We start from the raw sequence: 16,548 nt of genomic DNA on the forward strand, positions 1-16,548 counted from the left end.
TGGTCTAAGATGGCTCTGCTTCTCCATGCCCTTTGCTGCCGTGGGGCAGCCATCATCTGTGTCCTGTCCACACCCCAGGCCCAGGGTGTAGCCTGAGCTGTCTGGCTCCAAGAAAGGCAGGGGTCCCCACTGGTGTGGAGGGACACTGGGGGGTCACGTGGATTACTGTTTCCCCAAATTCTGGAGCCTGATTCTATTCACAGGAGGCAGAACCCAGAATGAATACAAGAATGAGTTGTGAGGTCAGATGCAAGTTCAAATCCCAGCTGTGTCCCCCATAACAGTTTTACCTTGGGAAAGCCATGTCAACTCTCAGAGGCTCAGTTTCCATCTCTGTAAAATGGAGTCAATAATAATCCTCGCTCGCAGAGAAAGAATGAGGCTTAAATGAGATAGTGCATACAGCTCAAAGCCTGGCATACAGTACGTGTTCAGTAATTAATAATAACTTCGCAAATAATGATTGACAGCTGACATTTACTGGGAGTTTGGCACAAGCCAGGCACCGGGCTGAATTATTGATCTATTTCATCCCCCAGCAATTCCAGGAGGCAGATGAGTGACACTATTACAGATGCCACTATTATCCCTTTGTACAAATAAGGAAATTGAGGTTCAGGAAGATAAGACTTGCCCAAAATCACACTGCAAATATGTGGCAGAAAAACCTGCCTTTGAACTCAGACCTGAAGAGGGGACAGGGCAGGGCCACACCCCACGTTCCCCACGCCTCTTCCTAAGAGGATGGTTACAAAAGTCCCATAAACACCCGAGTCCCTGCTGTGCCGTGTTCACCCCGGTCATCCCTCAGTTCAGGGAAGTGACCTCCTGGCCCTTCCACTTGATAGAAGTCCAGAAACCAAAGGTTCCAGAAGATTCCCTTGACCTTCCTTCCTCCTCTCAGGGTTATTTTGTTTTCCTGGTTTGTCAGCAGAAAATCTCCACAAAAAACTGGCTGGGTTGGCAGATGTCATGGGCTGACTTGGAGGGGCATTTTGCTGTGTACACTGGGGACAGGGTGCTGGGGGCCCTGGTGGAGGAGAGGAGGGCAGGGAGCTCCCACCCCTGTGCAAGTGCACTCCAGACTCTTTTGGCTGAAGGAAGCAGCCCTCTTGCCTCTCTAGGCTGCTCTCCCCCACACCCCACCCCACACCATCCTCCAAAAGGCTGTGCTTTTCCTGCTTCCGGGCCTTTGCCCCAGCTGTGCCCTCCCCCTGGGTGCCGTCCCTCCCTTCTCCTCCCGCCAGATGTTCTTCCCTATACTTCACAACTCCTCCCCTGGGAGGCTTTCCCAGAACTCCCCTCTTAGCCCCCCCCGACAGTATTGTCCCCCAGGCTTCAGGTTGTCATAGCAACAGAGAGATACTGCTTCCAGAACCACCTTGTGCTCCAACTGGCAAGACCCTGATGTCCAACTGGAGAGTTAACACTTTCACATGGGTGTCACACAGACCCCTCAAATGTCACAAAACAGAACCTCCCATTTCCCTTCCTAAAATCCCAGCCCTGCCCTCTAGTCATCTCCTCTCAGTAAATGGTGTTACCCCTCACCCAGGTGCTCAGGAAAAAAACCTAGGAGCCATATTTGACTCCCTGTTGCCTCATCCCACACATCTTATCCATCAGAAGTCCTGTCAACTCAAATTGCCAAGTACACCCCAAATCCATGTTCTTGTTGCCACCTTTGAAGCCACCACCACGGTGCAGGTGGCCACCATCCTCACCCACCTGGACTGTGACAGTTGTCTCCTCCTAGTTTCCTGGCTTCCAGCTTTGCTCCACTCTACCCATCACAGTAGTGGAAACTTTTTTTTAAAGATAAATTAAGTCATGTCATCCCTGCTGAAAACCTTCTAGGACTCCCCATCCCTCTTAGAATAAAAATCCTCCTCCTCACCATGGCCTATAAGACCTTGTATGATCTGGCCTTCGCTCACCTCCCCAACCTTATCCTTACCCTCTTCCATCATTCACTCTGCTCCTGCCACACTTGCCTCCTCCTGGTTCCTGAGCTCGAAAGCTTGTTCCTATCCCTAGGCAGAAATTTGCTGTTACCGTTGCCTGCACCTTCCTATGCCAGATAGCTGTCTGGTTCATTCTCTCACTTCATTCAGGTCTCTGCTCAAATATCATCTCCTCAGAGAAGATTTCCATGACCTACCCATATGAACTACTCCCGTCCATCACCACCTATTCCTCTACCTACTTTATTTTCCTTGCGGTTGTTACTATCTTGCGTAGTACATATTATCAGTATATTTGTTTTAATTTAGTTTGCTGCTAAATGTTTAACGACTGGCTCTCGGTAATCATCGAGCTCTGATGTTTACATCTGCCAATTTCTGTAGTGTAAATACTCCTACCGTGGCCGATTTCAAGGTCCCAACATGACTTCACTGAACGTGGAGTTGAGAAGAGATGTTCAGTGTCATGCCATCAGATACTGTTTCTACCATGTAGCATGGTGTCTGATGCAGTATGATTCAATAGATGTCAACAACCTCAAGAACATAGAAAACAGTAAATTAATTGGAAAGTGATGAGTTTTGAGTAGTTTTACCTTTATTTGTATTATAGTTTATTTAATTGTAAGTTTAAATAATTTAATTTTTAATGATGGCTGTGTAGAAATCAGCTTGCAGAATTCTGCAGCCAGTACAAGCCAGCTCCAGCACACCAATGACTATAAGAAACAGAAGGACAGGGATATTGTCCATCTTATTTCCTGCTGTTTCCCTGGGGTCTAGAATAGTAGTAGAAGGAGCCCGTGGTAGGTGCTCAGCCTGTATTTGGTGAACATTTTATAATGTATCTGTTTGCATCAGAAAGCACAAACTGTTTGCCCTGATCAACTTGACTGTGTGGGCTGAGTCCAGCCTACAAATGGGTTTCATTTGGCTCTTAGAATGTTTTTAACATTTAAAAAAATTCGTTGCCAACATTTAAAAGTCATGAGATTTTTGCATGAAATTCCACATAAACCTGGATTTTCAGCTTCTTTTGAAAATTCAGAAGCTCAGGACACACTGGGCCCGATTCCCTCATGACGACAGAGATCAGAGCTAAGGAGCAGCCACCCACTTCAGACAGGGCATGAGCTTGCCAGTTCACCGCAGTCCCCACCCCTCCCTGTCGCCTCACCCAGGGCCCACTTTATTCATTTACATAACCTGCTGGTCTTGTAGATATTTGAGTTGTAATTACAGTCTTAGCCTCCAATCTAACATTTGTCAAGGTGACCCCTCCAGACTGAGGCCACCTTGAGGACTGGCTCTGTGAGTTAGACCCCCTGGGGCCTCCATTCCTGCTACAGGGCCCGGCACACAGTAGGCCCACAGGTTCTGGAATTTGGTTAAATGTTTGTTGTCAAACGAATCCCAAACCTTCAGTTGCCCTAACTGGGGCATGCACTAAATCTAAGCCCCGACCGGAATGTGACAAGGAGGTTGGCCCAGGCCAGGGTTTAAAAATACCCCAGGGCTGGTCAGCTGTGAGCACTCAGAGGTGTTGAAACAAATGGGCAAAGTCTGGCCAGAGGCCAGCCCCCCAACTTTGCTCTGTGTGAATGTGGGCTAACGGGAGGGGCCACCAGCAGTTCCTGGTGGAGGTGGAGCAGTAGGGAGGCTGGGCTGCAGCCCCCTCCCCCAGTGCCCTGCTTGGGAAAGGTCAGCGCTAAGTTTATAAACAGCATCGGGTGACATGACATAATTTCGCATAAAGGGTTACCGGGCAGAGCATAACACAGGGCAGCCTCCCCTGATGTTTCCACGCCACGGTCTCCTGGCATCGAGAGAGCTGGGATGTTGCTCACCCTGTGGTCTTCCCGCGGCCTTCAGAGCCACTGCCCAGCCCGCTGGAGCCATGGTTAAAAATAACGTTCACAGCACAGTCCCCTGGGGGACAGCCAGCGGTGGGGCTGGACCGGGGAGGCACGAGCTCTGATTGAGGGCCCACTGGGTGCCAGGCTCTTTGGAAACCTTTGCTCGTGGAGCCTCTCAATGGCCTTGGGGAGGAGGGATCATTGTCCCATTCACAGATGGGGAAACTGAGGCTGGGGAGCAATGCACTCACTGGTTCAAAGTTTCCTGCTCAGTTCGTGGCAGCGCTGGCATTCAGATACAAGAGGCTAAAATGTCAAGAAGTCAGGGGCTCAATGTTTCGCTTTGCTGGGTCCCGAGTCTCTGGAACAGTGTCTGGGGCCTCAGCAAGAAGTAAGAGGCAGCTCCCACTTCATATGTGCAAGACTTGCTCCTGACATTTTGGAGTTAGGGGTGGACAAGGGGATACACATTCATAGGTAGATTAAATATATTGTGTTTCAGATGGCAAAAAGTATTAAGGAGAAAATTAAGCCAGGGAAGGAGGATGGAGTGTCTCAGAGAGTACAGATCTAAATGCAGGGGCAGGGCCACAGGAGGCCTTGCTGAGCAAATATTTGAAGACAGACTTGAAAGAGATGAGAGATTGAGCAATGGGGATATCTGGAGGAAGGACATTCTCGGCAAAGGAAACAGCAAGTGCAAAGGCCCCGAGGCTGGATTGTGCCTGGCATGTGTGAGGATGACAAGGAAGCCTGTGTGGCCAAAGCAGTGTGAATGAGGGGCAGTACATAAGGCAGAGAGAGGAGGGCAGATCATGCAGAGACTTGCACATCACAGGAAGACTCAGGCTTTTTCTGGGGTAAATGGGAGCCATGGAGGGTCCTGAGCAGGTCGGCAAGGTCTGACCTGGGTTCTGAAAGAATCGCCTAACTGTGTGTGGAGAATGAACTGTCAGGGCTCAGGGGAAGGGAGGCAATGAGGAAGGAGGTGATTGCAATGGTTCAGGCAAAAAATGATGGTGACCTGGCCCAGGGTGGACACTGGAGGTGGAGATGTGGGGAGAAGTCCATGGTCTCATATTCTAGGTCTGTTCTAAAGGTGGGCTGGACCAGATGTGGCAGAAATCAAGAAATCAAGAAATCGGGGGTAACACCAAGGTTTCATGCTGAGCACCTGGAAGGATGGAGCTTCCCCCTTAAGAAGATGCCCATGCACTATGCTGGGCTCCCAGGGGAGGACAGAAGTGGAGCAGCCCTTCCCAGGGCCATGTGGGAGCCTTCCCCCAGTATGGAGGCCTTGTTTTCTGAAATCCCCTCCAGTTCAGATCAATATTCTTCCCCATCTCCTCCATCCCAGCCCTGATCTTAAGACCCTTGTAAATTGTGCCGAAGCCATCAGATCCTGCTCCTCCTCAATTCCCTGAAGAGCAGCTAACACCTCTTATAACCCCCACCATGTGCCAGGCAGGAGCCAAGCCTTTACATGTGTGCACTCACTTGATCATCACAACAAGTCAAAGAGATGGATGAAGAAACTAAGGCCCAGAGAGTTTGTCACTTAAGTCTAGGATCACACAGCTAGCAAGCGACAGAGGCAGGATTTGACCCCAGCAAGCAACAGAGCTCATGCTCTTATCCACTATACTATCTCCTGGGAAGCTCACCATTGACCATGAAGAGCTGAACTGCACTTGAGGGACTAGGGTGAGAGGAGAGGGCTTCAGTCACCCCTCCCATGTGGCAGGGACAGTTGTCATTTTCTGAGCACCTGCCCCGTGCCTAGTGCTGTACCCAGGATCTCTCTATTCTACACATCAACCAAAGGGGTAGATAGTATGATGATTGTGCCCATTCTTCAGATGAGGAGACTGAGGCTCAGAGAGAGGAAATGCTATGTCCAAAGTGGCACAGCTGAGGTGTGAGAACCGGGAATCTGGGGCTCTAGACCCCATTTTGTCCCCTCCTCCGCACTGCCTGTGCGTGTCACCTGCTTCTTGTCCTAGTAGTGAGGGGAGTGCTCAGAGGTGTGATGACCATGTTGGGTTTCCTTCCATCTGGTTGGCATAGGATGGGGAAGCAGGCTGAGGACAGGGAAAGGTCATTCAGGGACAGCATAGCTCTTTGGGCTTGTAGATTCTGTCTGGTACAACCAACATTTTTGAGGCCTGCTCTCAGCCAAGTGCTGCTCAGGGGATACTGAGGCAGAAGTGTGTGGCTGAGTGTTTGAGAGAAGTTGAGGACTTGGTTGCCTCTGACGGCATGGGGTTGTCACTGGAGTTCAGATCAAGAGCAGCTCAGAGGAGCAGGTCCTTGTGAACTTTTTGCCTCAGGCAGACTCTTTATCGCTCCAGGCCTTAGTTTCCACTTCTGTGAAATGGATTGATAATGCTTGCACCAGAAGGCTGTAGTCAGGACTAATGTTGGGTGCCAAGGGGCCTCGCTCCACCTCCAACTGACTGCCGCTGTCTTCTAGGACAGGAAGAATGCGGGACTCAGCACATCGTAGGTGTCCTGGAGACGTGGGAACTGCTGGACACGTGGGACCTGCTGGACGCATGGGGAAAAATGAACTTTTGAGGGACACTTTCTTCGCTTGGGAAGTGAATGCTTTCCATCTACTTTACACGAACATAGACGCTCTCCACCACCTGATGAGGTGAGTACTAAGATAATCCTCACTGAACCATTAAGAAAACTGGCATCTAGTTATGTTATGAGACTCAGCCAAGGTCACAGAGCTGGGAGGTGATGAAGCAGAGATTCAAAAATGACTCGCTCTGCCTTCTTAGCATTACCTCCTCCATCACAAGGCTGAAATCATAATAGCCCAGATTTTTCTTGAGCACTTATTATGTGCCATTCACTACTTCAAGCACTTTACCTGTATTAACCAATATTAATTAACCAATATATTAACCAATATTAATCTTGACCGCCAGTGGATGAGACAGGTGCTACTTTCTTCCCATTTTACACATGATGAAAGGGGTTAAGTAACTTAACAAGGTCACAGAGCTAGTAATGAGCAAAGCCAGGATTCAAACTCAGACATTCTGGCTCCAGAGTCCATGGTCTTAGACTACAATGCTCTTCTTGAGAGGGTTAGCAATGACACATGGCCTGGTGCCAACACACAGTAAGTGCTTAGTAAATTGTTAAACCTTTGAAAAAACATGTCGAGATAAGCAGGGCTTTCCTATTCTAAACCACACTGAGGTCTCACTTGAGAATTCGTTGTTCCCTTATTTCCATCCCTTCCTGTTTGTCCCTCTGGCCCGAGGAGAAACTGCCCAGGGGCCATTTTCCCTGTCTCTCCCTCCCTCCAGGAAAATTTTGTGCGGCATCCACGGGGTCACAGCGCTGCTGGCCAGAGGGCTGGCTAGAACCGAGTTTGGCCAGGTTATCAAGTTTCGTGGTCAGCCACCTTCGCCCCTGACCAGAGCTGTCTTTCCAAAACAGAACATTCAGTCACCGCCTGTCCCTGTGCTCAGCTGTCCTTGTGCTCCTGACCTCGTGTCCTGCCCACCCGCCTGGTTTTTTTTTCCCCAGTATCCTTGTCTCTTACTGACATCTCGCGAAGATGATCAGAGCAGACAAGAGAGACGGAGAAAGAGAAGCTGAGAGGCAAAGGGAGACAGTGAGAGAAGCTGAGAGACTGTCAGGTACTGACAGAGAAAGACAAAGGCAGATAAGGAGAGACAGAAGGAGGAGGGGCAGACCAAGATGGAGAGACTGAGGTCGCCTGCAGATACCTTCTGCCTTCCTGCGTCCACAACCTTGGGTCTCCTTCCAGTGGCTCTTGACCTTCTCTCAGGCTACAGCAGCTTCTCCCACCTCTCCCCACCACCTCCCGAGCCCAGCAGGTCACCAGAGACCCTCCCCCTGCCCCTCTCCCACCCCAGGCACAATCCCTCACCTAACTCCTGCTCACCCTCTTCCTCCACGAAGCCCTCCCGCAGCCCCTGTCCGAACCCCAGCTGCATTTACCTCACTGTGCTGTTGATGTCCATTTACTGGAGTGTCACCTCCACCGAAATGTCAGCTGCTTGAGGGCACAGACTGGGCCTATCTTGCTCACCCTGCATCTCTGCACCCAGCACAGTGTCTGACCCAGTAGGTACTCGATGTACATTGGCTGGAAAAAGTACTAAACCAGCTCCTTATGCGTCACCCTGGAGAAGCCTTCCCTGGTAGCGTTTATCACTGTCTACGTTTCATTGTGTGATAATTTGATTTAGTGTCTGGATCCCCTCTAGTCCCAGGAAGGCAGAGTCTGGGTCTGTTATGTTCACCCTTGTTTCTCCAGTGCCTGGAACAGAGTAAGTGCTCAAATATTGGTTGAATGAATGAATGAGCAAATGAATTAATCACTAGCCATCTGGAAGTTTTGAATCTTATGCTTCAATCCATTTGAATCGAGTTCAACGTCTCCCCGTTACCATTCAGATCAAACCCCGAGTCCTTTGTAAGGCCTGTGAGGCTCTGAGTGATCTGGCCCTGCCACCGTCTATCTCCAGGCTTTCTGCCTCCCCTCCCATGGGCACCCATGTCACCATTCTCTAGGGCACCGTACATGGTAGACATTCTCAGCCACCCCCTCCACACCCTACCATAAGTCATGCCAGCAGAGTTGTGGTTGTTTTTTCTGTGAACAAGACTGCCTAGAAAAATGGAGTGCATTTGCACAAACAACCTCAATGTCACCAGTGGACCTTGGTCACTGTGGGACAGTCTCCAAGGTTCAGCCGGCCAGCTGCCCAGAGCCTTGTCCTGAGATAGGGTTTGAGTCCTAGGCTCCAAAGGGATGCCTGGATGGGAGGGGGTGACCTGGGGGCCCCTGAGTCTGACTTTCCTATCCTGCAGGAAGGGAGGAAAGAAGGCCCTGGGGAGCCTGGGGAGGGGGAGGGCCCCACCTCATCCTTCAGGCTCAGACCAGGCCCCACCTCCACCAGAAAGCTCCCTTGGCCACCATCCTTGCTTCTGTGGACCCTTGCTCTCACCCTAACTGCAGCTCATATCACACTCTGCTGAAATTCTCTGTCGGACTATTTCCTCCACTGGACTGTGCTCCAAGTCTTTTATATGTCGGTGTCCTTAGAGCCCAGGTCCGGCATGTGGGAGTCGTCAGCAAACACATACTGAATGAACAAAATGATTATTGAACGAGCGCTTCCTGCCTTGGTTCATATTTACTTCTGTCTCGATCACTAGGATGGGAGCCCAAGACCTTGTCTCCTTTATCTTTGTTCTCCAGGGTCTAATACTGCTTGACACAGAGGAGGCAGCATGAAACACAGGTGGAAAAAATGAATGAATGAGCCCTTCCTATACCATTTATTATATGTGTCTCTCCCACTGTACTGGGAGCTCTGTACAATCAAGTACCAAGTCATCCTTGCTTCCAGTGTCTCTAAGTCTAGCATAGGGCTTGGCACAAAGGAGATGCTTGGTATGCATTTATTGGATGGACGAATGGACAGAAGGAAGGATGAATGGATGGACAGATGAATGATGTTTGAATCTATGGATCAATGGTGTAGTGAGTGGAAGGTTCGATAGAGTGAGTAAGTAGGACTGGTGGATAGAAGTGTGGGTGGATGGATCAGTGGATAAAGGATAGGTGGATGGATGGATAATGACTGAATTTATGGATCAGTGGAGGAATGAATGGGAGGTTGGATAGAGTGAACAGGACAGGTGGATGGAAGTGTGGATGGGTGGATTGATGGCAGGTAGATAAATGGAAAGAAGGAAGGCTGGATAGGTAAGTACTACAGTCCAGGTTCAGAATGTGGGAAATACTGCTTTTCACCCTGCCCCCCCATCCCACTCCCCGCCACACACAAAGCAGCCACCATTTTAGAACTAAGATGAGGCCAAAGAATGACTCAGCTAAAGTTTTCATACGAGAGATATTTAGGAGGAAAAACTGTGAGAAGGAAGGGCCTTTGAGCCTCTGAAATTCTCAAGCAAACCCCTGTAAGTTGGCCATGCCTTCTTTACGTGTTATTTATTGAGGGCTTACCATATGTAGTGCCCCTGGGTTTCATCTGGAAGTAGAAAGAGGTTTTAGATGTGGACCCTGACCCCAGAGAGCTCAGAATGTGGTCATAGAGTCAGATGTGTGCCGCTGCATCTTTGACAGGTGGAAGTAGGGTCCACTCCAAAGAGCAAAGGTTTTGGATGTAAAGAATGGATTTGTACCCTGATGCCTTTTCTGTGTGACCTCAAGCAAGTTGCTTGACCTCTCTGAACCCAGATTTGCTTATCCTACTCTGTAGGGCTGTTGTGAGCCCATGCTTATGAAGTGCAGAGCCCAGGGCTGGATTACAGTACATGATTGATACACTCTGAGTCTGGCTCAGTGTGTGACACTAGCTGAACTTCTCAACTTTCCCACTCCTTCCTTTCAGTGCAGTGCAGCCCTTCCGCAGCGGGGGCCATAAACCAACGAAGAGCTCAAGTTGAGGAATCCAGTACACCTGGATTCAAATTCCACCTCCTCCACTCCCCCACTGCTTGGTTTCAGACAAGCCCCTTGCCCTCTCTAAATTTCAATTCCTGCATCTACCTCCCAGGCCTCCTTGCTGTTTCCCAAACACAGCTGTCAGGCCTGCACCCAAGCTGCAAGAGCGACTAAGGAAGTGAGTTTTCTCTCTGCCTTGGGAAGGCATGGGCTCCTAAGGTTGATGCCCTTCACACAGATCTGCCCGGAGACAGTGCAGGGTGGAGAGGGGGTCTGGAAGGGCAAACAGAAGACATCCAGCTTCTCACCCTGTCTGGAAGAGGCGCTCCATCTCAGGCTGTTCACAGCAGTTTATGCTGCATGACTTTACATACTTACTCATTTGTTCCTGTGGGGAGGCTTTGTATCTTGATCACTTCTGAGTGCTCAGGAACTAAGGCCCAGCCAGGCACGCAATTTGTGTTAAATAAATATGTTGAATAAATGAATGGATAGATGATTGGATGGATAGATAGATGGTTGGATGGACAGATAACTAGCCAGGCACATGAGAATCAATAATGAGCTTACACACACACACACACACACACACACACACACTCACACACACACACACACACACACGCCTAAGCCTAAGCCCTGCTCCAAAAGTAGAAATAAAAGCCAACACTTAATGAGTGCTTACTGTGTACCAAGCTCCATGCTCAGCCTGTGACATAGGGGATTTCACTGAATCCTCCTGGCCACCCTCTAAGGTAGTAACTAATGCTACTCTTTTTTTCAGAGGACAAACCTGAGGCTCCAAGAGGTAAAATCACTGGTTAAAAAAGGTCACATAACCAGTAAGTGGAGGAACCAAGACTCAAGATCTGTTTGATTCCAAAACCAAGCTTGACTTGACCAGCCCAGGGGGGTCACCTGAGAATCTGGGTTTTCAGTCCCCAGGTGACTGTGATGCACAGTCAGGCCAAGGTCAACTAAGGCCGGAGCGGCAAGGTCTGGGGAGAGCATGCTGGCTGTGGGGCCAGCTGATCTGGCTCCCGCGCTGCCTCAGAGCCTGTTTCCTTTCCTCTGACGTGGAGGTGATGGCAGCGCCGACCTCCAGTGCTTTCAGGTGTGAGCTAAGCAGAGTGCCTGCGGGGTAGTAGCACTGGAGAGATAGGGTGCGGGTGGTGCTGGTATCAGCAGCCACAGCCGCGTCATCACTGGACTGGACGGGGGGCCCCCGGCCGTCCTGCTCCTCCTCCCAGCATCCCTGGGTACAGACACGTTCCCGGCCTCCTAGTTTAGAGCCTGAGACAAGATGAAGAAGACCTCTCGGGGGCATTCAGGAGGCTACAGTATATAAAAGCGCAGAGCAGTGATTCTCTGCCCAGAAACACATCCTGCAGAAATACACATGTCCACAGACGTGCAACCCTGCTGACCACTGCCGTGCTGTTCCTGACAGCAAAACCCAGGAAACAAGCCCAATGATGGTAACAGCGGATGCTAGCAGCATCCTTCGTCTCTACCGGCTAGATACCAGTAGCTTCCCCACTCCCTCAGTTGTAAGTGTGTCCAGACATTGCCAAATGTCCCCTGGGGAACAAAGTCACCTCCCCCCCACCCCCAGCTCTGAGAACCTTTGGTGGAGAGCTTGCTCTGTGCAGAGCCCTGCTGCTTACACTTTGCGGGAGTCCTTCCTCTTAGCCCTCGTCACACCCCGAGGTGGCTGCTGTTCACCCTTCCACTGCACAGATGCAGAAACAAGGAGTTTGGTGGTTTGCCAGAGGTCATGGAGCTGGCATTTCAGCACAGATGGGACTTGAACCTGTAATAGGTCCTTCTTTTTCCAGTCACTTTTTGTGGGTTCCTTGCATTTCTCTCCATTCATAATCTTATTGTCTGTGACTAGAGATGATTTCATTTCTTCTTTTTCCATCTGGCTGCCTTGGCACAGTCGAGGAAAGAACTTGTGTGCCATGAATTATAGCTCAAGTAGATTCTATAATCTGCACAGGGATTCTTTCTTTTGGGAAGTTAAGTTTGCTCAATTATTGACATTTGGAAAATGCAGATAAAAAGAAAAAAATGACATTTCTTATTCGACTGCTCACAAAGGCCAACTCTCTAGCAGTTTTGTCCTCCGAGTAGCTTTCTCTGTTTTGAAATTTTGTTACACTGTTGAAGTCACACTGTACATACAATTTCAAATTTTGCCTTTCCCAAACTGTACAATGACTTTTTCATGTTATTACAAAATCTTCTTGGACATTATTTCTAATTGTTGCTTATTGTGACAGAGATCCCTGCTTCTCCCCAATCCTCTGATCTCTCCCTCTTCTTTAGTAATAGAAATCCCAAGTTTTAGCTGAGCATGTGACCACCCAGAAAAAAAAAAAACAAAACTACATTATCCCGCCTCTCTTGCAGCTAGGTGTATCCATGTGACAAGTTCTGCCCAATGGGATGTAACTTCCAAGTAGTGTCCTTAGCAAAAGGGTGCCAGCTCTTTTTTCTCATCTTCCTCGCTGACTGGAATGCAGATGGGAGGCAGAACTGAGTGACTATCTTGGGCCATGGTAGAAACACAGAAAAGGAATGCAAGTCCCTGATGAATTTATGAAGCCACCTACTAGTCATGGACTAACACCTTCACGCTTCTTTTATATAAGGAAAAAACAAATTTCTGTTTCATGTCAACCCCTCTTAATTTGAATTTCCGGCCTCTCAAAGATGTACTTACCCCTGAGTATTGCACTAATATTTTACTAGAGGAATCGTCTCTAACCTTCTTTAAGGAATCATCCCCTTATCAACAGAACAATTCCCTGGTCATTGGGCGTTTATGTAGTTTCTGACTCCTCACTACGCTATAAACAATTCTGTTGTGAACATCTTTGTGTATTTTCACTACTTGAGATTATTCCCTCAGTATAGAATTCCAGAAGAGGGATTTGGGGGTCAAAGAACATGAACATTTTTGATACCTGTTAATAACTGTCATCCCAGGTGGGTCATGGGGTTAGGATTGGGCCCAGGTTTTATGGTAGGGCTGTCCTAGTGAGTCTGCTTTTTCCCCAGGGATCCCTCCCACTGCATCGTCAGGGCCTGTCCATTCTCCTCCATGTCTCCTGTCCTGCCCTTCTCTTCTAATCTCTAGCAGGCAGGTCTGACGGGTGGAGCCCAAGTCCCATGCCTGCACCAGGCTGCAAGAGAGGCTGGGAAAGAGAATTTTCTGTCGTCTTCATGGGGGAGTTGGGGCTATTAGGGTTGGTGCTTCCCTGAAGGGGTTGGGGGCTGCAAGGTGTAGGGCAGCCAGAAAGTAGGACAAAGCTTAGCTCCACAAGCAAAGACCCGGCTGGGCCTGAGGGAGGAACACAAAATGGTTTCTGGCATCACTTTTTAATTTCTTCTCTACTTATGATGAAAAAACAGTACACAGAAGTCAAGTTGACAAGGATATTATTCCTATTTGTGTCAGCCTTGAAGTTTACCCAGCTCTGCAGGGGCTGAGTTAGAGCTGGAAACCCACATCTTCAGAACCCAAGCCCCATTCTTGCTCCACCATCTGAGGCCAGCAAGTCAACCTGGATGTCATTATCCATGTAGGTGTGTCTCCCTGACCACTGACCACATCCCTCAAGAGGAGGGCCTGTCTGTCTTACCCACTATAGTACTCCCAGCATGCCCTGGCACACAGTAGGTGCTCAATAGATAAATCTTGAATGAGTAAATGAATGAATAACGGCAGTCAGTTCTTGGCCTTGGAAGGAACCTTGGAATCCTGGAATTAACATTTATTGATTCAACCAATATTGAATTGCCCACAATGCTCCAGACCTTGTCTTAGGTGCTGGGGATACTGTAGGAAAGATAACAAGCCACATTCCTGCCTGCGTAGTCAGGAGGATGGACAATAAATAAGGAAACCCCCAAACATTAATATAGTAGAATATAATATGATACAATATGACACCAGGTAAATGTTTTAGGAAGAAATGTGAAACTGGATAAATGACTTAGAGATAACTAATTTAGAAAAATTGTTGAGGAAGTCCTCTCTGAAAAGGGAACATTAAGCAGAGACCTGAAGAAGGTAAGCCAAGCAAATATCCAAGGGAAGCATATTCCAGGCAGAGGAAACAGCCAGTGCAAAGTCCCTGAGGTAGGAATGAGCTTGGTGTGTGCTGTTTGCAACAAGCAGCCAGGGAGGCAAGGGTTATACCAAGTTTCCCAACTTCAGCAAATCTACAGACTACTTAACTGGCAACTAGCGGAAACGGGGGGTGGGGGGGTGGATGAGATGAGTTCTTCACTCTTAAGCTTCCCTGGAAAAACATGATGTCAGGGACAGACAGTAAATCTTGACTTGTCCCAGAACACAATGGGCCCGTGAAACCAGTGAAGTGTCAAGTTGAAAGTAAACGGCCGAGGGGCTGGGGCACGGGTGGCTCATATGGAATTCGTTAACAGATCTGTTTTTGAAAAAGAATTTCCCAGTTAGGGGCAGAAGCTTCTGGCCAGCATCAAAAAGATGTTTGTTGTGGTGCCTGTGTGCAGACATAAGAAATGGAGATTTGCTGCCTAGCTAGAGATGTGGAAAGATGTACCCGAGCTGTTAAGTGAAAAAATAGGTCACAGGATAGTGTAATACAGTGTATAATCCCTTTTGGGAATTCACCCCTTCATTCATTACTTTGGAAAATACTCATTACAGGCCTACTGTGTGTTGGCATTCTGCTGAGTGTGGGGGACACAGGCTTGACCCTCCCGGTCTCCTGAAACACTGCACAGTGGGGAAGGCAGATAATGATCAGGTTGTCTGATCATCAAGTACAAATACATCATCACAAGCATTGATCTGTGCTAAGAAGAAAAGATCCCTGGGACTATAAGCGTGTGCATGGACATCCGGTGATGGAGACAGCCTGTGAGGATGTACTCCCAAATGCCCAAGGAGTAGCACGATGTCAGGTGCTTCTGCTTTTTTTGTCTTCCCCTTTCGTTTGACTGCCTGTATGTTCTGATTTTTTTTGATAATGTCATGCTTTAAGTGAATTAAAAAGCACAAACAAAACCAAAATGAAGAGAGGATTTGGAATTCATGTGTCCAAAGATGATTTAACCCCAGGAAAGGAAGGAAGGACACATGAGAAACTGCTAACTGTGTTGGCTTCAGGGAAGGGGAGCCAGGGCCGGGGTTAGGAGAGAGCCTTGCAGCTCACTGGATACCCTTTAAACCCAGGTTTAAATTGAATGCCCAGGTATTAAAAAAGAAGAAGAAAATAAGCAGATATTTTTAAATGAAACTTCAAGTCAAGTTTTATTTCCATGAAAAACGAAAACGCAGACAAGAGTTGACTCTCAGGACAAAGAAGTTAACTGAGCCAAATTTCCATAAAAATCTTTGAGTTTTTCTCTCTGGGTGACCTTCTTGTTTTCTTCTCTGTATCTCCTATATTTAAAATTAGAAAAATAAAAAGAACAAGAAAAAAGGCTACTGTCCTTTGTAAGCATTGTTTTGCTTAATCCGCACAACCACCCTCTAACACGTGTATATTTATCTCCCCATTTGACAGATGAGGAAACTGAGGCTCAGTTGGTGAAGCCACTGGCCAGAGGCCACACAGCTGGATTTAACCCAGGTTTGTCTAACCCCATAATCTGTTTTAAACCGGGATGCTCAGGTGCCCTTCAAAATGTCCTTCAAGGAAATTGCATTGCTTTGAAAATCAGAGGGGGAGAAAACCAAACAAACCAAACAAGAAATATTACATTTTTTTAACCACTTATTCAAGCTCTGATGGGGCCTGAGACCAACTGGGCTTGGGCAGAGTTTCTCGGCAGGGGCACTGTTTATATTTTGGGTGGGGTGTTCCTTCATCGTGCCTGGCCATGGCCCACATGGCACTTCGCTACCCTCCAAACACCAGCTATGACCCCCAAGTATGTGTCAACCAGGCATCTCCTCTTAAGGACTGCTGGATGGGACCCTTTGGTGACACTGAGCTCCTGCTGAAAGGCTGGGCACCTCTCCCACATTGCAATCCCCCTATTAGAGTTGACCCTCCCTGCAGACTTGAGAGGCAGGTGTTTCAATGGCCTCGTTTTACAGAGATGAGGCTCAGAGAGGCTGGGTGACCTGCCCAAGGTCACACAGTCTGGACTTGGCCCCACATCTTGTCCCCATGCTGTATTGTCTAGCCTTGGGGAGCAGGCAGGGCCAGGAGGTGTCTCTTATGGCCCTGGGGTCAGGGTGAAGGGGAGGGAGAGGTGA

The 16,548-nt window shown here is 48.6% G+C and overlaps 1 long non-coding RNA gene across 1 annotated transcript; it reads left to right on the forward strand.

Moving 5' to 3' along the window:
• Positions 1-6,203: 6,203 nt before the first annotated feature.
• On the forward strand, positions 6,204-15,910 carry LOC116657838. Its single transcript, XR_004312978.1, has 3 exons — positions 6,204-6,476; positions 14,989-15,245; positions 15,851-15,910. It is a non-coding gene; the product is annotated as an uncharacterized LOC116657838 (long non-coding RNA).
• The last annotated feature ends 638 nt before the right edge of the window (positions 15,911-16,548 follow it).

This window comes from Camelus ferus, chromosome 19, assembly GCF_009834535.1.
Source record: "Camelus ferus isolate YT-003-E chromosome 19, BCGSAC_Cfer_1.0, whole genome shotgun sequence".
Taxonomy (NCBI): domain Eukaryota; kingdom Metazoa; phylum Chordata; class Mammalia; order Artiodactyla; family Camelidae; genus Camelus; species Camelus ferus.